Genomic DNA, 27,904 nt, shown 5'->3' with positions numbered 1-27,904 from the left:
ACTAAAAGCCACCAAGATAGGGAGGCTTGCCTGAGTTTTCCAAGCTATCTGTGGTGAAGGGAGATTGAAACCCAGCTCTTTTGAATTTCAGTCCAATGGTCCTGCTACTATACAGAGATGCAGCAAAGTCTCTACTCCTTGCTCCTTTTTCAAAAGAAAACAATTCTAAAACTGACCTGATTCTCTGTTGTAGAGTGACATGACCCTGCGTAAAAACAACAGAAATTGCAGGTACTTTCTCCCAGAAGTGGGCACAGAGAAGTATTATATCTATGACGCAGGAACAAAAAAAGAAAACCCAGCTTAAGTTCAGAATGTTTTAGCATCATGAGTCATTCATCTTCCACTGATTCTCTTTTATCTCCTTACTTGCTGCCAATGGTTTAATAATGGAACACACACTTTATTTTAAATAAAATTTTCTTAAAAAAAACCATGAAGGACACAGAATCATTTAAATCTGCAATAGAGGCCATTTGGCTCAGCTTCACTTTACAGATGAGGAAACTAAAATCTGAAATAGTTCTACAAGGAATCAATCACAACACAGTTACTGGTGGCAGGGCCAGGTTCAGAATGCAACCCTTCCCATTGCAGTCCAGTATCCATTTGTATATCGTAACAAACTATGGATAACATTGCAAAGGATGAGAATTCCAGAACACTTAATTGTGCTCATGAGGAACCTTTACACAGATCAAGGCGCAGTTGTTCAGACAGAACAAGGGGATACTGATTGGTTCAAAGTCAGGAAAGGTGTGCGTCAGGGTTGTATCCTTTCACCGTACCTATTCAATCTGACGCTGAGCAAAGAGTCCGAGAAGCTGGACTATATGAAGAAGAACGGGGCATCAGGTTTGGAGGAAGACTCATTAACAACCTGCATTATGCAGATGACATAACCTTGTTTGCTGAAAGTGAAAAGGATGTGAAACACTCACTAATGAAGATCAAAGACCACAGCCTTCAGTATGGATTGCACCTCAACATAAAGAAAACAAAAATCCTCACAACTGGACCAATGAGCAACATCATGATAAATGGAGAAAAGACTGAAGTTGTCAAGGATTTCATTTTACTTGGATCTACAATCAACAGCCATGGAAGCAGCAGTCAAGAAACCAAAAGGCGCATTGCATTCGGTAAATCTGCTGCAAAGGACCTCTTTAAAGTGTTGGAAAGGAAGACTAAGGTGCGCCTGACCCAAGCCATGGTATTTTCAATTGAATCATATGCATGTGAAAGCTGGACAATGAATAAGGAAGACCAAAGAAGAACTGACGCCTTTGAATTGTGGTGTTGGCTAAGAATACTGAATATACCATGGACTGCCAAAAGAAGGAACAAATCTGTCTTGGAAGAAGTACAACCAGAGTGCTCCTTAGAAACAAGGATGACAAGACTGCGTCTTACATACTTTGGACATGCTGTCAGGAGGGATCAGTCTCTGGAGAAGTACATCATACTTGGCAAAGTACAGGGTCAGTGGAAAAGAGGAAGACCCTCAATGAGGTGGACTGACACATTGGCTGCAACAATGAGCTCAAGCATAACAAGGATTGTAAGGATGGTGGAGGACTGGGCAGCGTTTCATTCTGTCATGCACAGGGAGGCTGTAAGTCGGAATGAACTCAACGGCACCTAATAACAACAACAATCCATCTGTACATCACAGGTCACACCACTGCTACTGGAGAACCAAATATGTGCCAAAAAATAAAAAACTATGTAATTTCTCTAGGTATATGATAACCTAGTTTTGCTATCCTACTTCTTGGTTGGTGCTTACAATTCAGCTAGAAGTTTACTGTAAAGAGAAAGGTGTTTTTTAAAGTCTGGCTCTTAGGTGGTCTCTAAGAAAACTCCTGATTTCCTCATTCACTCAGTTATTCATCCAACAGAGTTACTGAGTAACTTGTCAGATGGCAGACACATGCTTAGGTGGCATACAGTCTTAAGCAGATGGAAAAGATACCTGTCGCTATGAGTCGAAACTGACTTGACGGCAACAGGTTTGGTTTTTTAGTGAAATACTATGTACAGTGAGGAATTCAAGTGGCAAAGAAGGAGTATGCAGACTGATGACATGTCTCCTAAATTGTGACTTAAGAGTATGGCTCCATAAAATTTTTTAATATGTTATTTGATACATACAACAGTTTTTTGTAACATGGTTTAAATTCAAAAATAATAATGAGCATCCACATAAATATCACCCAACTCAAGACCTGATGTAAATCATGGGTAATGTTCTACTTATTTGCTTCTCCCTTATCCCATGCCCTATCTCTCTCACCCACATGTTTACCATTCCTTTGCTTTAAAAAAAAAAATATATATATATATATATCACATACCTACACATACCTCAACAATAGTGTTTTGTTTTGCTTGTTTTTCAAGTTCTATAAAAATGGTATCGAACAGCTCCTGTCTTCCAGGGTTTGATTTTTTTCATTCAACATGTTTACAAGATTCTTCCCTGTTGTTGCATGCAGCTGTAGTTGATTCATTTTCACCGCAGAATAACACTGCATTGTATAAATGTACCACAGTTCTCTCACCAGTGATATTTCATTTTCCTTGTGTTTTTTTTTTCTCCTACTATGATCATCTCTGTTATGAAAGGCTCTTATTCATGTCACCTGTTGCACATGTGCAAACGCTTCTCGAGGAGTATGCGTATGTTCAATTTTTCATGTCAATTTTTATTTTCCCCAAAGTGTATTCAGCAATTTATACTCCCATCAGCAACAGGTAGTTCCTACTGATCTACAGCCTCTCCAAGATTTAGCAATGCCAGCTTCTTAATTTGGGGGTATAAAGTAGTTTCTAATTGAGGTCTTATTTTGCATTTCCCTGTTGATTAATGAGGCTGAGTATTTCTTCAAGTTTATCGGCTAACTCATGTTCCTCTTCCGTGAAATCCCTATTGTATCTATTGCCCATTTTCTTCCTGGGTTGTTTGTCCTTTTCTTACTGTTTCATAGGAATTTTACAAGTATTTTGGATGCTGACTGTTTGGTTTTACCGGTTTTGAAATATCAGGTAGAGGCAAACGTTGAGATAAAGGAGCAGAAGCTGAAGCCACAGGAGGCCAGACAGAACTGGAAGCAGAAAGCTAGAGACAAAAACCAGTGTTTTTCTCAACCCATTTTCTGCATATGAATGCAGTATACAGACGTCTTCCATTACCGAAATCTTAAATATTACATAAATTGATTGGATTTTATCTTTTGTTTTCATATAAATTCAGCCAATGGCAAATACTAAGAAATAATTTCACTGTACTCTAATTGTAATATATAATCCATAATTTTCAGGTATTGGTCTTACACAGATCGCAATTTAAATCATAATTTAGAGTTCCTATTTTGACCCAGATATCTTACATATTATTACTGCATGCTGTACTTGCCTCCAATTAGAATAACTCAGTCATATTGTCAGCCTCCTCTGCTTCCCGCCAGCCCCAGTCTCCGGCAGGGAGGCAACTGCTTTGGCCTCAGGCCACTTGGATTTGTCCTGCCCACACAGGCCAGGCCCCTGAGCTGGTATTTCTTCTTTCAGTCTCTTTGGGTTTCTTCTGCACCTCGTACCACCTCCCCCTCCTTTCTCCGGAACACCCAGCTGCATGTGACATCTTTGCTTCTTGAGAGGCTGTGAAGCCACGCTCAACTAGAGAACTACTCCCCTCCCCGGCCCAGGACACCACACTGGTGGGATCCCTGGGGCTTTTTTTTTTTTTTTTTCCTTCTTTTGCTTTGTTCTGTTCTGTTTGTTTTCTTTTTGTTTTCACAGCTTGGGAGCCCCTTCTAGCGGGGCTGCACTGCACGGCTTAAAAGCCACTCCCCCAATCTGTGCAGAGGTGTAGGTAGGATCCCTGGGGGCATTTTTTTCTTCTTTCCTCTCTCTTTTTCCCTTTCTGTCTGTCTTCGTTTCTCAGTTCTCGTCTCTCTACACTTAACCTTCTTTTCCTGTCTCCTGAATACCTGGTGCTGTGTGACATCTATCTATACCCCTCTAGCCAGGCTATACTGCACAGCCTAGGAGCTACTTCCCCAGTCTTAGCAGCCTCACTGGTGGGAGTCTGGGACTTTTTTTGGGCTTTTCTTTTTTTCTTTTCCAAATTTTTATCTATTTTTTTCCCCTTTTTTTTTTCATTTTGTTTTTCTCCATTTTTCAGCTTCTCATCTCTCCACTGCAATAGCAAGTTCCCTTAGCACTTTATTTCTCTTTCATTGCTTGTTTGTTTTTGGCTCCTATTTTTTCTCTCCTCTCTCTCCTCTTTTCCATACCCCTATTAGCTCCACACATCACAACCTCCCCCGTCTTTCCTGCCTGCACTGAACATCACACCTCCCGAGCGGCACAGGCACGGCCTACAGAAACCTGCCCAGCATTGATTCCTGGCCCGCCCTGTCAGCCCTAGTACATGCCACAAACAACCCATCCCACCCCTCCATCTTCAGTTGGACCTGCCCTGCTGCACCATAGCTGAATGACTGGCCCTGCCCACTGGAAAAGGAGGTGAAAATTATTGTGACTACAGACAAGCAAACAACAAAGAACACACAGACCGCCTGGCTCAGACATAACCAAATAAAACAAAAAAGCAGGATGGAACAAACAAATCTACAATCAAGAAATGAAGAAAATAACTACTGAATGTCCCCGAGACAGCAGACAATATCAAAACATATTAAAAAAAAAAAAAAAAAAAAAAGATAGGATGGGTCTAGTAGGCATCCAAAAGAAAACACCAGATTACCTTCCAGGAGAAGAAAAGGCAATAGAACTATCTGAGAGCAAATTCAATCTCTAAAATTCAGAGCAATCCAAGAGTTGAAGCAAAAAGCAGACAAGAATGAGGAAAAAACAGACAAATATTTGGAAAAGGCAGAAAAATTCACGGAAAATACACACAAAAAAATGGAACAATTCAGGAAAGTAATACAGGGACAAAATGCCAAAACAAATTCACAACTAGAAATCATACAAAAATAATCAGAAATCTCAAAGATAAAAAACAAGATTTCAGAAATGGACAGTGTCATTGAAGGGCAGGTTTGAAAGAATGGAAGACAGAATCAGCAAAATTGAGGACAAACACTTGGATATAACTCTGAGGAAAAATTAGAAAAAAGAACAAAGAAAAATGAAGAAACCCTGAGAATTATGTGGGATACAATCAAAAGCAAAAATCTGCGAGTGATCGGAGTTCCAGAACAGGGAGAGAAATGGAAAACACAGAGAGATCACTGAAGAATTACTGACATGATATTATCCCTAATATCATGAATGATGAAAAGCTGACCATCCAAGAAGCTCAATGAACCCCATATAGGACAGACCCCCAGAGAAAAACACCAAGGCATATCATAATCACACTCGCTAAAACCAAAGACAAAGAAAAAATCCTGTGAGCAGCTCAAGAAAAAACAGAAAGTCGCATACAGAGGAGAAACAATAAGACTAAGCTCTGGTTATTCGGCAGAAAGCACACATGCAAGAAGGCAATGAGCTGACATACATAAAACCTCGAAAGAAAAGCATCGCCAACCAAGAATAATACGTCCTGCAAAACTTTCATTCAAATATGATGGTGAAATTAGGACATTTCCAGATAAACAGAAATTGAGGGAATACGTAAAAACCAAACCAAACTTACAAGAATTATTAAGGGGAGTCCTTTGGTCTGAGAGCAAACATCAGACCACAGCCTGAATCTAGGACACAAGATTGTACCAGCCAGATACCAACGTAGGAAATGAACTCTCAAGGACTATTCAAAACCAAAAGAATTGCAACAGGGAACCAGAGAGGTTAAAATTAATCTGTAAATGACAACAATGTCAGAACAATAAAAGAGGGGATAAACGGTATAGATATAGAATCTTTCTGATGGAGAGGAAGGCAAGACGATACCAAGTAATAATAGACTGGTTCAAGCCTAGGAAGATAAGCGTAAATTTCAAAGTAACCACAAAGCAAGTTAACAAACCTACTCATCAAAAAAGTCTCAAGAAAAACAAAATCTACAAAAACAAAAGAAATGAAAAAGAAATCCACAAACAAAAGGAACTCAGCACAGGAAAGTAAGAAGAACAAAGAAAACGTTAGCACCACAAAAAAAAAAAAAACTACAAAATGACAGCAATAAAGAACAACCAATCTGTGAAGCATCTTATAACATGGATGCATCTGGAGGACATCATACTGAGTGAAATAAGTCAATCACAAAAGGACAAATATTGCATGAGACCACTACTCTAAAAACTCATGAAAGGGTTTACATACAAAAAGAAGCAGTATTTAATGGTTACGGGGGGATGGAAAAACACCTAATAGACGATAGATAAGCGGTACTTTGGTGAACGGTAAGACAGTACACAATACTGGGGAAGCCAACACAACCTGTACAAGGCAAGGCCACAGTAGCTCCATAGACATATCCAAACTCCCTGAGGGACCAAACTGCTGGGCTGAGGGCTGTAGGGACCATGGTCTCAGTGAAAACATCTAGCTCATTGGCATAACAGAGTTTATAAAGAAAATGTTCTACATTCTACTTTGGTGAGTAGCGCCTGGGGTCTTAAAAGCCTGTGATCGGCCATCTAGCATACTCAGCCTTTCGGGAGCAAGGACTAAAGACACAAGGGAAAGATTAGTCCAAAGGACTAATGGACCACAACTACCATGGCCTCCACCAGCCTGAGTCCGGTACAACTGGATGGTGCCTGGCTGTCACCACTGACTGCTCTGACAGGGATTACAATAGAGGGTCCTGGACAGAGCTCGAGAAAAATGTAGAACAAAATTCTACCTCAAAAAGAAAGTCCAGATTTGCTGGCCTGACAGAGACTGGAGAAACCCTTAGAGTATGCCCCTCCCCCCCCCCCCAACCCCACACACACCTTTTCAGAACAGTAATGAGGCCGTTCCTGAGCTTCACCCTTCAGCCAAAGACTGAACAGGCCCATGGAACAAAACAAAACTAAAGGGGCGTACCAGCCCTGGGGCAGGGACTGGAAGGCAGGAGGGAACAGGAAGGCCGGCAACAGGGAACCCAAGGTTGAGAAGGGAGAATGTTGACATGTCGTGGGGTTGTTAACCAGTGTCATATAAAAATGTGTGTACTAACTGATGAGAAACTATTCCCATAAACCTTCACCTAAAAAGTTCAATTAAAAAAAAAAAAACCTTTAAAATGTAATATAAGACCCTACGCAACTTGGCCCCCATTAGCCTCTGACCCTATTTCCTACTAACCTCCTTATACAGGCCAGGCACACACCTGTCTCAGGGCCTTTACACCTGCTGTTCACTTGGCCTAGACACTTTAAAAAAAAAAAAAAAAAAGATTATCTCTCTGCGACCTTCACTCCCTCGCCACCTTCAGATCTTTGCTCCAATGTTTCTTGTAGCAATTCTTTCCTTTCCACTCTATTTAAAATTGCAACAACTTGTCTCTGCCCCAGCATTCCCTACTACTCTTTCCTTATTCTTCTCCACAGGTCTTCCTACCATTTAACATTCACTTATTTTACTTCTATTTCTATTTATTATCTATGTCTTCCCACTAAAACACAAAATCAGTGAGGGCAAGAGCTGTGTTTTGTTTGGTGCTGCATCTCTAATGCCCAGAAGCAGTCCGACATACACAAGGCACTCACTAAATGTTTGTCGAATGAATGGACAAGTAAACAACCTACTCTCTCCTCAGGCTGAACACGAGACTCTTTCTGAGTTCACAAAGCAAGATCATCTAAATAACCGGGGGGCAAGAGTGGATTCTTGATGTGATCATTTTAAAATTTCTTCAAAAGTGGTAACAATTATTTAATCCCAAAGACTTCCATAGATATTGTAGGTAATATTTCCGTAAGCTTAAAGTCATCAGTATAGTTAATAATAATAGGTTTTAGACTCTGGCCATTCACAGGATAAGGCTCCTTTATTTTCCACTAACTGCTGTCATATTCAACAACAGTTGGCTTGTGGAACAATACCACCGACACGCAAGAAAATATTATAAAAATGTTCACGCCAAAAAAAAAAAAAAAAAAAGTTCATGCCAAACTGATTCCAGAGAAAGAGCCAAGCTCTTTATAAATATAAAACCTAAAAATAAAAAGGCATACATATTTTTTAAATATTTTATTTGGAAACAACTTCAAACTCACAGAAAAGTTATAAAAACAAGAACAGAGAAATCACCTTATACTCAGACACACATTAATATGTTACCTCCTTTATCATGTGCTCACGTGCTCTTTCTCAGTCTCCTTTACACACACACAACTCTTTTCTGAATCCATGAGGATAAACTGTACATCGTGGCCCTTTGCTCCTTACTTCAATGTGTATTTCCTAAAAGTAGAGATATTCTCTTTATAACCACAGCACAGTTGTTAATTTCAGTAAATTTAACATTGTCACAATATTTTTATCTAATCTGTGGTCCATCTTCCAATTTTTTTTTTTTCCAACTGATCCAATAATATCCTTTATATCATTTTCTTCCCTATTCAGTACAGGATCTAGTCTAGGGTCAGGTACTGCATTTAGTGGTCAGCTCTCTTTTGCCTCCTTTAATTCCACAGCTTTTATCTTTTATGACATTGACATTTTTGCAAAAATACAGTTCCTCCCCCTTTCTTTTTAATAGAACCTTTCTCATTTTGGTTTGTCTGATGTTTCCTCATGATTAGATTCAGGTTATGCATTCTTAGCCAGAACATAACACAGGTAATGAGGCATCTCTTCAGGGTGTCCTATATGGAGTCACACGGTATCCATCTGCACTATACTGTTGTCAGATTTTTCCAACATATCCCACTGCCATCGAGTGGATTCTGACTCATAGAAACCTATTATTTTTTCCCTTGCAACTAAAATGCAGTCTTTGGGGAGACACTTTAAGGCCATGGAAATATCCTGTTCCTCATGGATATTTCCCCCAAATTTTGTTAAGATTCTCGCCCAATCTAATCTTTAATATGATGGTTGCAAAACTTTCCAACCCCAGAACTCAGCATTCTACTGTAAGGAAGAACCCTCCCTTTTTCTTCATTTATTCATTTATAAGTTTATTAAAATTACAGGTAACGAATTCCTATTTTTAATGGTACATAATTATTACACCTGTTTCAGTGTTCAAATTGTCAGACTTGGCCAACAGGAGCCCCAACAGATTTCTTGTGACATGCTCCCCTTTTTTTTTTTTTTTAAACATTTTCTTATTTTCTGGCATAAAATAATGTTCCAGGCTCATGTTGTATGTACCCTGCCCAGGCCTAGAATTAGCCATTTCTCTGATGAGCCCTGGTACCTATGAGTGGAAGGAACAGTATCAGAGATCAAGATTTGGGAGTTAGGTCTGTTCACTGCTAATGGGATGTCTTTGCTTCTTAGCTTTTTTGTTGGACAGAGCCAGGAAATATATGTGCATATATATGCATATACGTACAATGGTATGCACATATACATTTATACACACATATACATGTGTACATATATACTTGTTTTAAAAATAATGAATTCACACTGAGACTTTCAAGATTCCAATCTCCACAAGATTCTTTCCAGTCTTCCCCCATTCCATATTTGTATATTCTTCCTTCCTCAGTAAGAACCATGGTTCCAACATCAAAACATTTACTCAATATCCATAGTACATCTAAAAATGTTTCAGAATGTTTTGTCCATATCACTACAAAAAATAAACCCAATAGAGTTCAAGAATTGTTTGCTCCCTCTTGCCTCCCTGTGGCCCCCAGCCAAGCTGAGGGCACATACAAAAAACTAGAAAAGAAGTCCTTATGCTCCTGGTTATGAGCCCTCCACAGCACTGGGTCCCATCAGATGCCCAGACATGAAACCTAAAATTAGCAAGGAAGAATAACATGTTGAAGGTCTCCCACCCGCAATTCCTTATTACAACATGACCTCTGAATTACAGATATTTCAGATTACGGTATATTATAGCTTTTGTTAATTATGGAGTGAGCCTTAAATGGAAACTTTATGTTGATGGGGAAAGCAAAGAGGCTCAACCTAAGTATAATTACACAAAAAAACTGTAACTCATGCACCGGCTTTCAATAAGCATCTGATTGTCAAAATTACATATGCTAAAAAAAAAAAAAGTCAAAAAACAAAACAAAAAACCTGCTACATATTATTTTGTTGACAGCACAGAGTTTCATATAAGCCCTGTTTATCAGCCCTTAATGATCTAGATATTCTCTCTGCTAACTTTAACTATATGAAACAAAAATCATTTTCATATTAATGAAAGTACACACTGAGTAGAATTAAAAATATATGTATCATGGAGAAGTTTTTGAAGTAAAACAACAAAAGTCTGCTCTCCATCACATTACCAACTCGTTTTCTCATCCCCTATCCCATTTCCCAAATGTAGTCATTATTAACAGTCTGACGTGCTACTTTTCAGACATTTTCTACGTTCAAATGATACATGTATATGTATCTATAGACACATACACTCTTTAACACACATACACACAATATATGACATATTAGCATTCTATATAGCAAAATAAAAGCAAATTTTTAAATGAAACCTTTATAGTTCAAGAACTATAAAACAAAGTCAAAAAGGGAAAAGATCTAAACCAACCAAGACAATAAAAAAATACAGTTACATGCCTTGGCTTAAAAACCTTGCTTAGGTTTTGAGAACTTTTAGAAGATATTGTTGCTTCTATAGTAGGCTGCTAAGTTTACAATTTTTTCCTTTTTTGTGCATGATCAATGAACTTGAAAGATGAGAGAACAAATGATAGGGAGAAGCAGAGAATGGCTAACTTCAAATCAACCTCTCACAACAGGCCCAGAGTCTAAACCAAATTCCTGTCCCATATCTGTGTTCACCAGAATCTTCCACTGCCAAAGCAAACAAATCAAAATACAAAGCCTCTTAATAATCAGGTGGCTAAGATGACCTACACATCATAGATCAAGTAATAATTCTTCCCCAGCCAGTCTGGTGATTCAGCTCACAAACAAAACAAACAGGGTGCATAAAAAGCAGTTATGCAGGGGCTCAATCGCATGGACTCACTAAGACTGACTCATCACTATACTGGGAACCCATCTGCCCACATCTCCCATAGGACACCATACCTAGGAGAATCCCCCAACTAATTCCTACCAGGCAAATTACATCAAGCTCTCTGCACTACAGAAATAGTGACGGCTGGTCCTCACTGTAAGAAAGGCAGCAATCCTGAATTTGCCTCTGAGAGCACCACTGTTCATAAGTGAATGCTTCATATAACTCCAAGGTATCATACACGGCTGATTCAGGAATTTACTTCAAGTGGCCATGGGTAAATGCCCAGGGGCCTTACTAATCTTACCAAATAGCTTCTCATTCAGAAGCCATTGTTCTTCTGTTGCTGTTGCTGTGTGTGCCATCAAGTCAATTCCCACTCAAAGCGACCCTATGTAACAGGAGGTAAAGCCTTCTTGAGGCTTGATATGCCCGCTGCTGCCCCAGCTGAAGCCTGAAATCAGGGTCCTGTAGGATATAAAATAGGCTCTGACGCCAACATATGATGTCTGCAACTCCAGAACACACTGGATATGGGAACCAAGCAACGACAGTGAAGATGGTGTCTTTTACCTGGTTTTAAATTTTTGCTTCTTCACTTAAAAACTTTAAAATCTACTAATCTAGAAGTTTTGGAACCCAAGAAAGAATGTTCATTATATTTTATATATATTATTGCATATTTTATATACAGGCATTCCCCAGGTGACGTCCGACTTACTGTAGTTGTAAATCAACCCCATAAAACCTATCAGGAAAAAACTGACTCTGTGTTTGGGTAACTGGGCTCCCTCAGGCCAAGCTTTCCCACGTGTGCAAGTGCCTCAGCGGGTCCTTGGGCAGCTGCTGGCAGCAGGAGGGGCCCTGCAATATGGTGCACCCAGCCACAGCCTTCAGCAGAGAGCCCACATGCACACACCTCCCTCAGAAAGGGCCAGACCCACCGTCTGCTTGCCCCAAGCACTGCTGCTCTGCTCTGCAAGGCTGGCCTGCAGGTGGTGGCAGCCAGGGGCCAGGAAGCAGGCTCCTCGTGTTCTCTTAGTAAGACTACTCAGAGCACAGCACTAGGCACACAGCCAGACCTCTGAAGTACCCCCTTACTCAGCTTTGCCCTACCCCATCCCGCTGGGCCCTCCATCCTGTAGGGGGGCAGTCTTAGACTCCTGACCTCTGTAATGTCCACATGGTTTTCAGGGGTCCATGGAGAACTTCTGATTCGGGTTTCCCTAAACATCTTTTTCCCAACTCTTGGGCCAGGGGTTGCTCTTAGCACATCCTGAGTGGCACTTTTTTCCCTCACACCCCAAGGCAGCAGCTTCATAGCTGGTGCATGGCTGGGGTTGACAGGTCTCGTGAGGAGGTGATGGGAGAATGATCAGTCTGCCTCCAGCATCATCCTACCCACGGCCCCCAACCCTCTCTGGCTCTGCTGAGGAGGGTTCAAAACCCAGCAGAAATACAAGTAGATTTTTTAGTTCAGAGTCTACAATAAAGTATTTAATTGGTTTAAAGGATTTTACAGAACAGACTCTTCTGAGTACTTTGGGTAACGTTTGCCCTGTAGGTATCTCTTCAAATGTGGAGAAGGAACATAACAATGGTTCATAATAACAAACATGTGCTACTTTGCAAAGCACATCAAAACATTATTATTATTACTGCATTATTAGGTTAAAGATGTTTTAGTGTACCTGGAAGTGTTTCTTTAATGTTTTTTATGCATAAAAAGGTACACTCTACATTACACACTAAGACATTCGGCTATATTATATGCTAAGACAAACATTTGATTAACTGATGTTATATACAAACCATACCTAACTGTTTTGACTTATGGATAAACCTGACTTAAAAGGCAGACTTAGGAACAGAACTCCTTCCTAAGGACTGCCTATACTACCTTATATTATATAATTATACTTTATATATTTTACTAGGAGACATAATAACTGTTCTACTCTATAGAAAACTGTCAGTTTGATTACCTCACGGCAGTAAGAAAACAAGCAAAGATGAAGGCTACGGAACTGGGAACTGGTTGGGGGCCACTGCCCTTGACTTCAAGGGGAAAGGGTTGCTGCTACACCTCCTAAAACTACGAGAACTCAGGAGAATCTCCTGGAATATCTTCTGGTAGCACGTACTATGCACAGTGTTAAGGTCAGTGGAAGACTATCATGATTCCGTCAAGCTGGAACTTCCAGGTACTCCTTTTCAGGAATAAAAGCTTGGAACAGTTTGCTAGGAATAGAACCCTGATGAGCCAAGATATTAGCAGAAAGGAATAGAAATATGAAATCAGAAGTCAAACAGGTCAGGGCTTTGTGTGTAGATGCAAAACTAAGGATTGTAGCCACCACTTATTTTCTTACAAGTCACTGGTATGTAAGAAGTACCCCTTTTAAATACATTTTCTTTTTATTTCCTCTCCCTTTCCCCTAGTGATATAGATTGGAAGTTGGCAGGAGTTAAATTTATATTTAGTCCACAGGTTATAGAATATCAAGAAAGAATCACAATGGAACCAGAGTCAGTAGCCCTATGAACTGCCTTTGGGTGCATCTGGGTTTTCTCCCACTGGTAAAATTGCATGGATAGATAGGATGGCAGGGTTATCTCTGTCTTTATGGAAGTAGAGAGGGGAGTCAAGGGAAAGGAAAGGGAAAGGGGCTGAGATGTTCTACACACCTTCCAGAGAACTGTCCAGCTTTTGCTTTTCCCATTCTCTGGTAATGGTCTTCAGCATAGAGAAGTGAACCCCCTGGGATTATGACTTTATCACAGAACCATGTATCCGTGGCTCTGGGAGAGATAGACACCAGACCCAAACTAAGTTAATCTAATCCTTTCTTGTTGGAATATAAAAACTGAAAAGGTAACGCAGAAACTAAATCTTTAGAACCACAACTAATGGCAAGGGTATAAAAAAAGGTATAAAAACCCCTGACGAAGAGATTCCTGGAGGTCCTCTGATTTCTTCTGTTCAAGTCCGACTTTTTCAGTTCATCATTCAGTTCTCAGTATGAGTCCCATAAATCCCCCTACCCTTTAAGCTAGTGAGTGTCAGTTGGCTGCGACCAAAAAATGCTAATATGATGGTTTCTAGAAAGTAAATGAAAGGCGTGAAGGATTCTTATTTTAACATCGATATTATCATAATTACACATTTTCCTTGCTTCTTCTTACCTCACTCAGAAACTAAACTCCTAACACAGGGTACTTCTGCCTTCAGAATTGTGCCATTAGAACCCTAACAAGCTTTTTCATATCCTCCTGTTTTGCGCAAGAAAACATATTCACTCCAAAGCTTTAGTTTGTTCATTTTAGCAGCAGCTCCCTGTTAAGGTGTTACTAGGAAGCATCAGCAGTTCTCTGTATCTCGTGAGGCCTACAAGTGCCGAAAGATTAAATTATTACTGACTAACAATGGAAAGTTATTTTTCCCCTTAAAAGTCGCTTAACAGTATACAAAAGAATGTCAAGCCTAGCCTGTTTCTGCTCTTGTGTACCTCGCTTTTCCTGTTATTTATAACTTAACTCATACATATGGACTTGTGACAGGAGGTGCTTAAGCAGCTTCAGCCCACATTTTGGAGTCAGGATCAAATCACTATTAATGCTAATTAATACCACCTTTTTTTTTTTGGGTTAGGTGACTAGGGTTTCTAGTTTATCCTGAAATCCACTCTATTTCCACTCCTGTTTCTACTCCTACCCTTCTGTAGTCCTAACCCTGTTTATACTTCAATTATTAAAACTAAGCTTCTGTCTTGATCCTTTTGGACATTCCAGTCTGGTCACACTGCCTTGTTTCTTCCTAGGACTGGGCCCTCACCTTTGGATTATCAGTCCCAATCCCAAGACTGGTATCATGCCATTATCTAGAGCCCAGTATCCAAAAACAGAATTATCTGGCGACCATTGACATTAATACAAATGTAATCATGTATGTATGTATTTACCCATTTGCTTATTTACACACAGACACGCACACACAAAACTTCCTAATCCAGATTCCATGTTGAATCTTGAATTACCACTAACAGTGGGTTAACCAGATTACCATCTGGCTGTTCTACCCTAGCACAGCCTACCAAAGGGAACTTCTGCTTAGTAGCTGTAATTTAGGCTAAATCAGTTCTAACAGGCAGAACTATTTCTAAGTGTGGACTCATCTTAGTCTGTCCTGTACAACGATGACCTCTGCCCTGCTCTATCACATTGCAAATATGACAAAGCTCTAACAAATCTTGAGACATGGCAAAGTTTAGCAAACTTTGAGAATTTAGAAACAAAACAAATAAATGGATTTAAAAAAAGAAAAGGGAAACTGTTTTATTTTCTAAACAGCATGGGCTGGAAGCTTTGTAATACAGTATTATTAACACAACAACATATTACAAGAAGAATTCCTGGACATTTACATACCAAAATTTTTAATCATCAAAAATCATAATTTTTAAAAACAGGGAAAAAGATCAAGACTACATTACATTTTATAAGTATCATTATATCATATGGGAATGACAATCTCATTCTCAAGCATTCTAAAAGCAATTTTTTTTAATACAAAACAGGTAAAATATACCAGAGTAACAAAATAGTGTATGTTATTGTGTGGTGTTGAGTCAATTCCAAATGATAACAATAACCCTATAAGACAGAACAGAACAGAACTACCCCATAGGGTTTCCTAAACTGTAATCTTTACGGAGCAGATCACCAAGTCTTGAACTGCCAACCTTTTGTTTGGCACCAAGCACTTAACCATTGTGCCACGGTGCTCCCCAAAATAGTGTTTAGAGGTAGTCAAGGGGTATTCCTTTTGATCAATGCTGAATTTTTCTTTAGGAAACTCAATAAATTTCTAATTCCTTTAGTGCTAAGTAGGGGGACTCATATCACTTTCTCCAAAATGTAGTTTTGTTATTAATACTATACCCCTCATTAAAGTCGTTCCCTACCTGGTTTTGTCTACACTTTGGTTCCTAACTAAAGATCAAGCCACAAACAGGACTAACTCAGGTGCAAGAAAAACCGCAAAGCAACCCAAGAGTCAGGAGGTGTGTGTATTTACCTTAGGCCCCATATAAACCAAGAAAGCAGGAGAAAGAATAAGTGTGATAGATAATAAGGAATTTCAAATTCTGTGGCTAGGAGCTAAAGTCAATGAAACCCCAAAACAGATGCCATTACATTTAGCAATGGCTAGGATGATGAGCTTCTCGAAAGGAGGAATGGTATCTTATGATCTTAATATTTTCAGGACATAAAGTAGACATTTAATAAATGCTTGCTAAATTTAAAAAAAAGAAAAGAAAGAAATCCAGGTTTCAGAAGATGAGTCAAGGCTCAGCTTACAAACACCGAAAGTATGGCCCCCAAACACCCTTTTAACTTGGTAACTGAGGTCACTCCTGAAGTTCACCCTTCAGCCAAATATTAGACAGGCCCATAAAACAAACAATAACACATGTAGTTCAACCATGTACACCAGGCTAAATGTGCACACCAGCCCAGGGGCAAGAACGAGAAGGCAGGAGGGGACAGGAAAGCTGGATGAATGGGAACGGGGAGCCTGAGTTCGAGAAGGGAAGAGTGCTGACATGTCACAGGGTTGGCAACCAATGTAAAAACAATATGTGTTTTAATTATTTAGTGAGAAATTAATTTGCTCTGTAAACTTTCACCTAAGGCACAACAAAGAAAACGAAGGAAAAAAAAAGACTCAGCTTACATTACAATACAGTCACTAGGGAATGCTGACTACCAAGGAAGACTAATACCAAGTGTGATGGGCGTTCTAAGAAAGTCCACTTTCCCAAAAACAACCACTACAGATCCATCGACACAATGCAAAATGTAACTCACATCGTGGATTAATTTCATTTACACTTACCCTTTCCATTTTCCTGACACCAGGCAATTATTCTCTCTACTCTAATTTTATATTACTAGAACTTTTCCCTCAATCTAACACTATGCTTAATATTTAATTATCTTTTAAAAAATCCACTTTACTATCTATTTATTTCAGGAGCACTTCTATATTTTTTTTTCAGGCACCTGGGAATGAGTTATTGGCCAATACACTTATTTCTAAATTGCACTTCACACACATGCTTCTTTTCATTGCAACGAAAGTTGAGTTGAACTCTCATAAAGAAAAGTTATGATGAGAAAATAATAATTAAACTTAGTTTTAACTCCAATAAGGTAAAGCACTATTTACTAATTTAGCCACTGTGCCATCTTTAAATTTTTTAATAAAAATAGGAGTTTTTTTAATTAAACCCTTAATTATAACAGATGATGGAATGAAAGAGCCTAACTCAAATCCTGTATGCTAGACACAGTACTTATGTCTGCTACTTAGAAGGATGAGACAAAAATAAAAAAGACCAAAATCAATGAACTCGGCATGCGACATAAGAGCATTTCTAAACTTTAACAAAACTCAAGAAAGCAGTGCAAATGTGACTACCTAAGTCATGCTTGATGTTAAATAACACCGAATTAACAATTAGGTATTGGAATGCAACTAGTCTTCTTCCATTAAAATTGTGCTTGCTGAATGAGATTGTCACTCTTCTGGAATGATGCTTCGTCAGATGATATCAGAATATGCAAAGCAACTATTAAACCTTTCCCTAAGTGGGTGTCAACAACCAGGGTAGAAGAAGAAACGCTAGAACATGAAGGTCCATTTCAGATCTTTCAACACTGACCAGCAACTGTTAAAAAGTATTATGTTTCTGATAAAGTATTAGGCTGGGAAAACTCAGAGTGCATTAAAGTCCATAAACAGAGAAACAAAATAAGCATTCCAACCTACGAACAGAGGTCGCTAGTGTTGTCATCTCAGAAAGGCAATGCAGCAAAACGTTTACCTACCCTGCCCCAACTACACAAGTGCTTATCAGGTTTTGGTGGCCTTCATGCCATTTTCAGCAGCAGGCACGTCTTGATGGGCTTCCCTACAGGTCTTTAAAGTATAAACACTTACGCCAACCCATGTGGTAACCCAAGGTAGCAATCACTGAATCTGTTGACTCTGGTGACTCACATTTTAATCTAGGTCTCTGTGGAAAAGAAGGCAGAGAACAAAAACAACTGTTATGACACCATTTTTCATTAATATTACAAAACCAAAGCAAACTCAAAATTTGATTTTCTGCTCTTTTTATATGTTTGACAGAGAACTAGCTTTCAGAAAATTCTTCAGATTTGACTAGGTACAATATGGCATCTGCCACAAAGAATGGCCAGAGGCCAAACAATTCCCCATCACATAAAACAAGTTGCCATCAAGTTTATTCTGATACTTTTTATAAAAATTATGCTATTAACTTACATAATTTTTGACAACATGCTTATTACCTAAGTTCACTCATTCACTCAACAAATGTTTACTGAAGACCAATTACATGACTGTGTGCACGTGCTTACAGATTAAAATTTGCTGAAAACCTTATACAATATGTAACAATGTTCTATAACTATTTAACTACACTGTAAGTGCCCCTTCTACTTTTCCCATGTATGTCAGAGTAGAACTGAGCTCCATGGAGTTTTCTTGGCTATAATCTTTACAGAAGTGATCACCAGGCCTTTGTTCCATGGTGCGGGTGGGTAGGTTGTAATTGTCAACCTTTCAGATAGCAGAGAGCAAATCATTTGCACAACCCAGGGACCTAGCCTGATTACACATAAACTCTCTTAATTCCTCACTCTCTTTCTCCCCTTTCCCCCCTATCATTTTGCCATTCACCCACATTTTCCTTTACTTTCTTCCTCCAGCCTTTTCTTTAAGCCTACCACTAACAGCCACCTCCCGGCAATGCTGAACTCCAAGATGTCAAGATAATTTTTTCAATGCTGTGTTATTCAGAGATAAAGAAATATGTTAGACATTGGGACTTAAGAAATAATAAAACAGCAATAATCAATTTTCATGTCAACCAAAGAGATAACTCATGTAATTTATTTCTAGAGATGGCAAATTAAATGAAATATATAAAACATATCTGTCATTAATCCCACAAATCAAATTACCTATAAAAAGGATAGATATTAGAGAAGTCATATTTAATACAATTTTTATGGTGAACTTGTAAAATGCTTTAGAAACAAGAACAAAGTCTTCAAGACAAAAGTATGGTTTTTATACTATACCACTATAAAGAACAATGATGAATCGTGAAACATCTCGCAACATGGGTGAATCTGGAGGGCATCGTGCTGAGTGAAATGTCAATCACAAAAACACAGATACTGTATGAAATCAGTATTATAAAAACTCAAGAAAAAGCTTACACACAGAAAAAAGCCAATCTTTGACGGTTACAAGAGAGGGAAGGCTAGGATGAGGAAATCACTAACTAGATAGTGGACAAGTGTTAACTTTGGTGAAGGGAAAGACAACACACAATACAGGGGAAGTCAGCACAACTTCATCAAGGCAAAGTCACAGAAGCTTCCTAGACACATCCAAACACCTTGAGGGACCAAGTTATGGGGGCTGAGTGCTTGGGACCATGGTCTTGGGGGATACCTAGGCCAACTAGCACAGTATAGTTCATAAAGAAAATGTTCTATATCCTACTTTGGTGAGTAACATCTGGAGTCTTAAAAGCTTGTGAGCAGCCAACTAAGATACATGTATTGGTCCCATCCTGTCCAGAGCAAAGGAGAAAACCAAAGACATAAGGAAAAATATCAGCCCAAATGATTAATGGACCACATAAACCCCAGCCAACACCAGGTTGAACCCAGAAGAACTAGACGGTACCCAGGTACCACCACTAACCACTCTGACATGGATCACAATAGAGGGTCCCAGATAGAGTGGGAGACAAATGTAGAACAAAATTCAAATTCACTATTGAATTTACTATCACTTTATACTATTAAGTATATAACTTTATACTATTAAGTTATTGAGGGCAGAACTTATTGGTCTGACAGAGACTGGAGGAATCCCCAAGATTATGGGCCCCGCACACCCTGCCAACTCAGAACTGAAGCCACTCCTGAAGTCCACCTTTCAGCCAAAGATTAGATAGTCCTATAAAACAAACAATAACACACATGAGAGGAAAGTGCTTCTTAGTTCAATCAAGTACATCAGACCAAGTGTGCAACCCCTGCCCAAAAGCAAAGACAAGAAGGTAGAAAGGGACAGGAAAACTAGATGAATGGACACGGGGAGCCCAGGGTGTAAAGGGAAAGGGGGAGAGTGCTGACACATTGTGGGAATTGCAACCAATGTCACAAAACAATTTGTATATAATTTTTTGAGCAAGAAATTAATTTGTGCTATATACTTTGACCTATAAGCACAATAAAAAAAAATTTTAAAGTATGTTTTTTCTAAGTGTTTTACTTTATTCCTTATCTTACTTGTTGTTAGGTGCTGTCCAGCCAATTCCAACTCATAGAAACCCCATGTGCCCCATAGGATTTTCCTGGTTGTAATCTTTATGGTTGAGCACTAGTGGCACAGTGGTTAAGCTCTCAGCTGCTAACAGAAAGGTCAGCAGTTAGAACCCACCAGCTGCTCTGTAAGAGAAAGATGTGGCTGTCTGCTTCGTAAAGATCACAGCTTTGGAAACCCGACGGGGCAGTTCTACTGTGTCTTATAGGGTCACTATGAGTCGGAATCAAATGGACAGCATACAACAACAACAATCTTTATGGGAGGCAGGTTGCCAGGTCTCTCTCCTGAGGAGTGGCTGGATAGGTTCCAACCACCAACCTTTCAGTTAGCAACCAAACGCTTAACCATTACACCACTAGGGCACCTTTATCCTAACTGCTTAAATATTATATTCAGGCAATTTTTTTTTCTAAGAAACCTCATATGATTCAGTGATGGTGAAATCAACTGATCTTCTCATTCCGATGTAGGTAGATTTCACGATTTTCTCCAAACTTTCAGCAAGGAAATTCTATCAATCCCCTAATACTCAGATCAAACATCTCAGAGTTCTCCTAGTCACTTCAGCCAAAAGTAAACTTTCTTCCCAAAGAGTGTCCACAGCACTTCTGTATCTGACAAACTCATCACATACTATTCAATTTGTGTATTTATCTTACCTTCTTTATACTATTAAGTTATTGAGGGCAAGAACAGTTCATGTCTTAAACACATATATATCTCCCATAATACCCAGTACACAGTAAAGTATTTACGAACATTTAGAAAAAAAAAACCTGATAGTATTATTAATATAACAATTGGTCAACGTGCAAACATAACGTGTGATCAGGAACCGATGGTACTGAAGGAAGAATTCCATGCTGCACTGAAAGCACAGGTGAGAAACAAGGCTCCAGGAACGGATGGAATACCAACTGAGATGTCTCAACAGGTGGATGCAGTGCTGAAGAGCTCACTCATCTATGCCAAGAAGTTTGGAAGACAGCTACCTGGCCAGCCAACTGGAAGAGATCCATATTTATGCCTAAAGAAACGTGATCCTACCAAATGCGGAAATTATCAAAAAATATCATTAATATTACATGCAAGCAAAATTTTGCTGCAGATCATTCAAAAGCGGCTGCAGCAGTATATCGACAGGGAACTGCCAGAAATTCAGGCCGGTTTCAGAAGAGGACGTGGAACCAGGGATATCATTACTGATGTAAAATGGATCCTGGCTGAGAGCAGAGAATACTGGAAGGATGTTTATCTGTGTTTTACTGACTATACAAAGGCATTTGACGTGTGGGTCATAACAGATTATGGATAACACTGCAGAGAATAAGAATTCTGGAACACTTAATTGTGCTCATGAGGAATCTGTATATGGATCAACAGACAGTCATCCAAACAGAACAAGGGGATACCACATGGTTTAAAGTCAGGAAAGGTATGAGTCAGGGTTGTATCCTTTCACCATACCTACTTAATCTGTATGCTGAGCAAATAATCCTAGAAGCTGAACTATATGAAGAAGAACGGGGCATCAGGACTGAAGGAACACTAATATAACAACCTGCATTATGCAGATGACACAACCTTGCTTACTGAAAGTGATGAGGAATTGAAGCACTTACTGATGAAGATTAAAGACCACAGCCTTCGATACGGTCTATCCCTCAACATAAAGAAAACAAAAATCCTCACAACTGGACCAATAAGCAACATCATGATAAAAGGGGAAAAGACTGAAATTGCCAAGGATTTCATTTTACTTGGATCCACAATCAACACCCACGGAAGCAGCAGTCAAGAAATCAAAACACGCACTGGGCAAATCGACTGCAAAAGACCTCTTTAAAGTGCTGAAAAGCAAAGCTGTCACCTTGAGGACTAAGGTGCACCTGACCCAAGCCATGGTGTTTTCAATCACCTCAAGTGCATGCGAAAGCTGGACAATGAATACGGAAAACCGAAAACGTACTGACACCTTTGAATTGTGGTGTTGGTGATCAATGTTGTACATACCATGGACTGCCAGAAGAACTAATAAACCGTCTTGGAAGAAGTACAACCAGAATGTTTCTTGGAAGCAAGGATGGCAAGACCACATCTCACATACTTTGGACGTGTTATCAGGAGGGACCAGTTCCTGGAGAAGGACATCATACTTGGTAAAGTGGAGGGCCCGCAGAAAGAGGAAGACCCTCAATGAGATGGACTGACACGGTGGCTGCAACAATGAACTCAAGCATAGCAACAATTGTGAGGATGTTGCAGGACCAGGCAGTGTTTCGTTCTGTTGTGCATAGGGTTGCTATGAGTTGGAACAGATTCGACGGCACCTAACAACAATTAATAATATACATTATAATTTGATATTTACATTGTTATCATTTTAGAAAAGAAGAACTGGGCTCCCCAGCAGCAAATTTAGTCCCTTTGATATAATTTAGTCACAGAAAGTGGATCAAATCAGCTCAATACACAATGATTAGTCTAAAAATAACTAATGGTTTATTTTTATTTCATACTTTTTTACTTAACTACAGCATTGATGATCTAAGTTGTCTAATACTGTGTTTTAATCAGCAGTGTCATGGCGAAAGTGCTCATGCTTAGAGTCAAAGAGACCGAGACTTTAATCAAGGTAATCTGATTATGGTTACCGAGGGATTTTTACGGTAAAGAGAATAAAGACATACATAAAACATGTATTATCATTCTATCGCTAGATAGGAACTGTTTTAAGATTCCTGAGGGTGACAGTAAACATTTAATCTCTTAACTTACATAAGTTTCTAACAACATGCTCCTTATCTAAGGACATTCATTAACTCAACAAATGTTTATTGCAGACCAATTACTTGTTTGTGTCCATGTACTTAGAGAGATTAAACTTTGCTAAAAATACCTTATACAGTACATAACAATGCTCTGTTTATCCAACTACACTATAAACGCCCCTTCTACTTTTCCAAAATCTCCTCCGTATTCTGCACAGTGATGGCAGGTAATTGCCAAACAGTCCTTGACTAACTGCTCAATATTCCCTTCTTCATATTGTTACATATGTTAAGAATGAAAGATCCCAGGAAGCAAATGTACTAGTGATTAAACAAAGATGTCCAGCAAAGAGAAATTAAGAAGAATGTCACATTAATTAAAATTTTACATGACTATATCCTGGACTGTGACTGACCTACCCAGAGAAAAATAATGAGCCATTTGCCTAGTTGTAAGAAAAGCAGAAAGGAAACATACCCTTGTCTGCTGCCTAAGGAAACAAGGGTAGGAACTGAAATTAAACATGCTAACTTCTATAAAAAAAAATTAAAAAAAAACTTCTACACCCTCTGAGGAAAAATTATTACCATTCTTAGCTAAATAAAAATATCGACATTCTTTTAGCTGAACAAAAATATGAACATTCTCAAACAGAATCATTATGCTTTTAGTAATAAAATATAAATCAGTTATTTTAATGATATATGTAAGATGTTACCACTGGGGAAAGCTGGGTGAACGATAGTAAATGGGACTCTACTATTTTTGCAACTTTCTCTGAGTTTATAATTACTTCAAAAAATTTAAACAAATTAGTAAGGTAATACAGTTTAAACAAGCGTTAGACAAATTAAAACAGATAAACTGGTTTTCTAAACAAGAACTTTCAATGTCCTAACAGATTTGAATACGTAAAGAAGATATTTGTGGAAATTCTTTTTAAAGTGTTGAGCCCTATACACAATAATTAATCACCTCCTGAGTTATTCAATTTATGAAGCAAAAATTAAGAGCTTGGCTACTAACCAAAAGATCTGCAGTTCGAATCCAAGAGCTGCTCGTTGGAAACCCTATGGGGCAGTTCTACTCTGTCCTATGGGGTTGTTATGAGTCGGAATTGACTTGATGTCAATGGGCTTTTTTGTTTGTTTTTGTTTTATGTTCTACGTAGCACAAGGCAGTGAACCTATGAGTTTCTGTGCAGATAAACAAACTAGTTGTCCTACCTAAAAAAACCAGCAGATAACATAATTCTGGTATGATTTTTTAATGGACCAGATAATGGCTGTGTCACAGATTTCCATTTTACTTTGGCCAACATTAAATTAGTTGGCATCCTTTAAGCCCATACTGGCTAGAGAGCAGAGGAAAGAAAAACAGGCTAGGAAGAAACATTATACAGGAAGAAGAAGGTGACCCGTTATTAAAACATGCAGCAGATTCGTCAAGTGTTGACCACATGGCTATCACACATGTCAAGTCATTCTATAAGGTAGATCTGTAACATGATCCCTTCTCGCAACGTAAGTCCCAAGAGCTTAAGAAACTGAAGAAAGCTAAATGAGTTAGTATCAGAACTCAATTATCACCATTCTCTAAGGAATCTAGAGTAGAAAGAGACTGCCAACAGATGAAGGATCAGAGGCCAGACTGTATAAGTAACCTGCACAAAGTAACAGCTCTCTAGTGGCAGAGGTAGAACAAGAATTCAAATCTCTTATTTTCTGGGTCTCTGAAGTACCTTTATAAGCAGGCACTTATCTTTTATACGTAGTAATAATGAGTACTTTAAAGGGATTAGGCCATATACAAAAGAATCAAACAACTACAAGTAGTTTATAAAAAAAAAAAAAGAAAGAAATCCACATTCATTCTGTAGTCCTCTAAACTCCAAAATACAAGTGCAGTACTTTAAACCTACTGTGGCTTCACGTGCACCAAGGTGATTTAAAGTTACTAATCTAAGGTTGCAACCAAAACACACAATTACAGTACTGCCTAACTCAGTTCTCTTTACTAAGTAGGGATTCAGTTTCCTTAAGACTTAAGAGCATCGGCTCTGGGGCAAACAAAACGATAGAGCGTTGCTGCAGCATACCAACAAATAAATCTCAAACTTGCACAAATACTGCAGCAACTGGTCACCATGGTGCTCTTTTGTGGAATATCATGAAACAAGATGAAGCTTAAAATTATTAAATGCATGAGTATTTTGCTAAATCGGATACTAGTGTAATATACAAAAATTAAAGCTGGTGACAAAAGTTAAAAAAAAAACTGAGAGAAAGCTTAAACCTAAGAAAGCCATTAGCAATTTTCCTTCACTTGAGAGAACCAATGCGCAAATTTAATAAACGAGTTTATTAGGGAAATAAAACCAAGACCCTACTCACAAATAACCATCAAAACAAAAACAATGGAATACTACATTAAATGTGTTAAGAGATACAAAGTATTTCATATGCTAAAAAAATACAGGAGATATCATCAGCAAGCTTATCACAATGGACTACAGGACTATGGAAGATCAATAATCCAGTATTTTTGATCTATTACATACAAGACAGAAACCCTGGTGGTGTAGTGGTTAAGCGCTACAGCTACTAAAGGGTCAGCAGTTTGAATCTGCCAGGTGCTCCTTGGAAACTCTATAGGGCAGTTGTACTCTGTCCTATAGGGTCGCTATGAGTCGGAATCGACTCAACAGCACTGGGTTTGGTTTTGGTTTTTGGTATATGCAAGACATTCTACTGGACACTGATTTCTGGTTAAATAAAAATGGGGGTGGGGGGATGACTCATATCACTAACATATCGCTTAAAATGCATTGCCTCAAGTCTTACAGCTTCTGCAGATACAGTACTTAGGATCTTCAAACTTCCCTCTCTTACAGGCTCAAAGACACGCAGGTATGGGGGTGGGGGTCACACCGGACGTGGAAGCCAGAAACTTAAGGACTGAGGGAAACAAGAGCCTGCATCTGGAGCTACCAGTAAGAGCTTTAAGCCTAGATGTTCCAGGGTTGAAAGGTCTGTGCTGGGACTCGAAACCTATATAAACTTAGTAGTGAGCATAAAAACACTCAAAGTCCTGCACTAGTACAGTAGGTAAACAAAACCAACTTGCAATTGCTTGTTCAACCAAATGAAACCCTCTAAGAAATACTGCTGACATTATTTCTGATGCTAAACTTCACACACTCTACAGAGCTCCTGCTTTGAGTTGTTTACAGGAGTGATATTCTGGACTTATCATTGTCTGGTTTATTAAAGATTCAGAGACCTAGTAAGAAATTAATCTCAAAAAATTCCCACTAAAAGAAAGGAAAATAGAAGTGTGAATGAATCACAACACTCTGCAAAGAACTCTACTTAGCTGAGATCAATTATAATCTACATTTTTTTGCTACTGTATTTCTTCATTATTATATTTGTTTATGAAGAATGAAAAAATGAACTTGCTAAGTATTTGGCATTTCTTGAACATATGGTTAATAGAATGACAGGCTCTCAGGAAGCAGGTTAGGAAATTATGGGAAGCTGGCCCATCAGGGAAGCAGAGTAAAGAAAGAGCTCAGAGGTTGGCACGTGGATGTATACTCAATCCTTCACCAAGTATTTACTGAGTTGGTATCATGCAAATGGTTAAGGCATTCAGCTGAAATCCAGAAAGTTGGAGGTTTGAGTTCACCTTGGAAGAAAGGCCTGGTGATCTACTTTCTAAAAATCTGCCATTGAGGAGAAGGAGCCAAGATGGCAGCTTAGTCAGACACAATTTTGCATCCTTCTACAACAAAGACCTGAGATACCAAATTAAACAAATACCGATAATAACCCTGGAACCCTGAGAATCAAATGAAAGGACTGCCATCCAACCCGACCCAGCATGGCCATCTTGAGGCAAAGCCAACAGCGATTCCGGGTAAGGCATACAGAAAGGCATCTTTACAAAATTCCCAACAGGAGATAGAGAACCTGCGTTGAAATATCCAGAGTGAAGCGGGATGAGCAGGACATGAACCGAACCTAGAGAGGAAGGTTATAGGAAGGAGGGCGAGAGTTCCAAGGATCCTGGTGTCCACAGAGCGGGGAGGGAGCTGGGACCCATAGAGAGGGTGGCTTGCCACCCCTGACCACTGAGGTGGGTGGCACACATGGAGTGACAGATCCACATAATGTTAACCAGAGGTCCCACCTGACTAGACCACAGGCAGCCCTTCCTCTTCCTCACACTTGATCAGCCAACAGGAAGTGCCCAGGTGACTCCACCCTCTGCCAGCTGCCCTGCCATGGTGCAGGACTGCCCCAGTGACTCCACCATCTACCTGCCAACCCACCACCCCTGAGCAGCACAAGACTGCTCCAGCAACCCTACCCGCCCAACGCAAGTGGAGGAGAATGCACTCCCTCGCCTCCACTTGCCCACCACGCCCGCCGCCCTGCCCACTTAGGGAGTACCATCACCTACTCCCAAACCACAGGACTGACAACAGACGGCAGCCAACACCTACCCAGCCGGTTCTCAGCAGTCCCACACGACCAGCAAATAGTCTTGTGCCCACACTGCCAGCAGTTGCCCCACCCACCCAGACCCAGGTGGTGAGCATGAGT

The 27,904-nt window shown here is 39.4% G+C and overlaps 1 protein-coding gene across 11 annotated transcripts in view; it reads right to left on the bottom strand.

Moving 5' to 3' along the window:
- Positions 1 to 27,904, bottom strand: part of WDFY3 (WD repeat and FYVE domain containing 3) — a 351,860-nt gene that overhangs the window by 311,579 nt on the left and 12,377 nt on the right. For 3 of the 11 annotated variants that reach the window (XM_064285614.1, XM_064285622.1, XM_064285623.1), the window contains exon 1: positions 8,251 to 27,638. The exons of 2 other annotated variants lie outside the window; for them this stretch is intronic. The gene's annotated coding sequence lies outside the window, so the exon portion shown is untranslated. Of the gene's footprint in view, positions 1 to 8,250; positions 27,640 to 27,904 lie in introns of those variants that run through there. 6 more of the 11 variants (XM_064285619.1, XM_064285627.1, XM_023553286.2 and 3 more) reach the window with 5 other exon arrangements.

Source organism: Loxodonta africana, chromosome 5 (assembly GCF_030014295.1).
Source record: "Loxodonta africana isolate mLoxAfr1 chromosome 5, mLoxAfr1.hap2, whole genome shotgun sequence".
Taxonomy (NCBI): domain Eukaryota; kingdom Metazoa; phylum Chordata; class Mammalia; order Proboscidea; family Elephantidae; genus Loxodonta; species Loxodonta africana.
The sequence above is the reverse complement of the archived record's forward strand: the minus strand, read 5'-3'. Positions and strand labels throughout refer to the sequence as shown.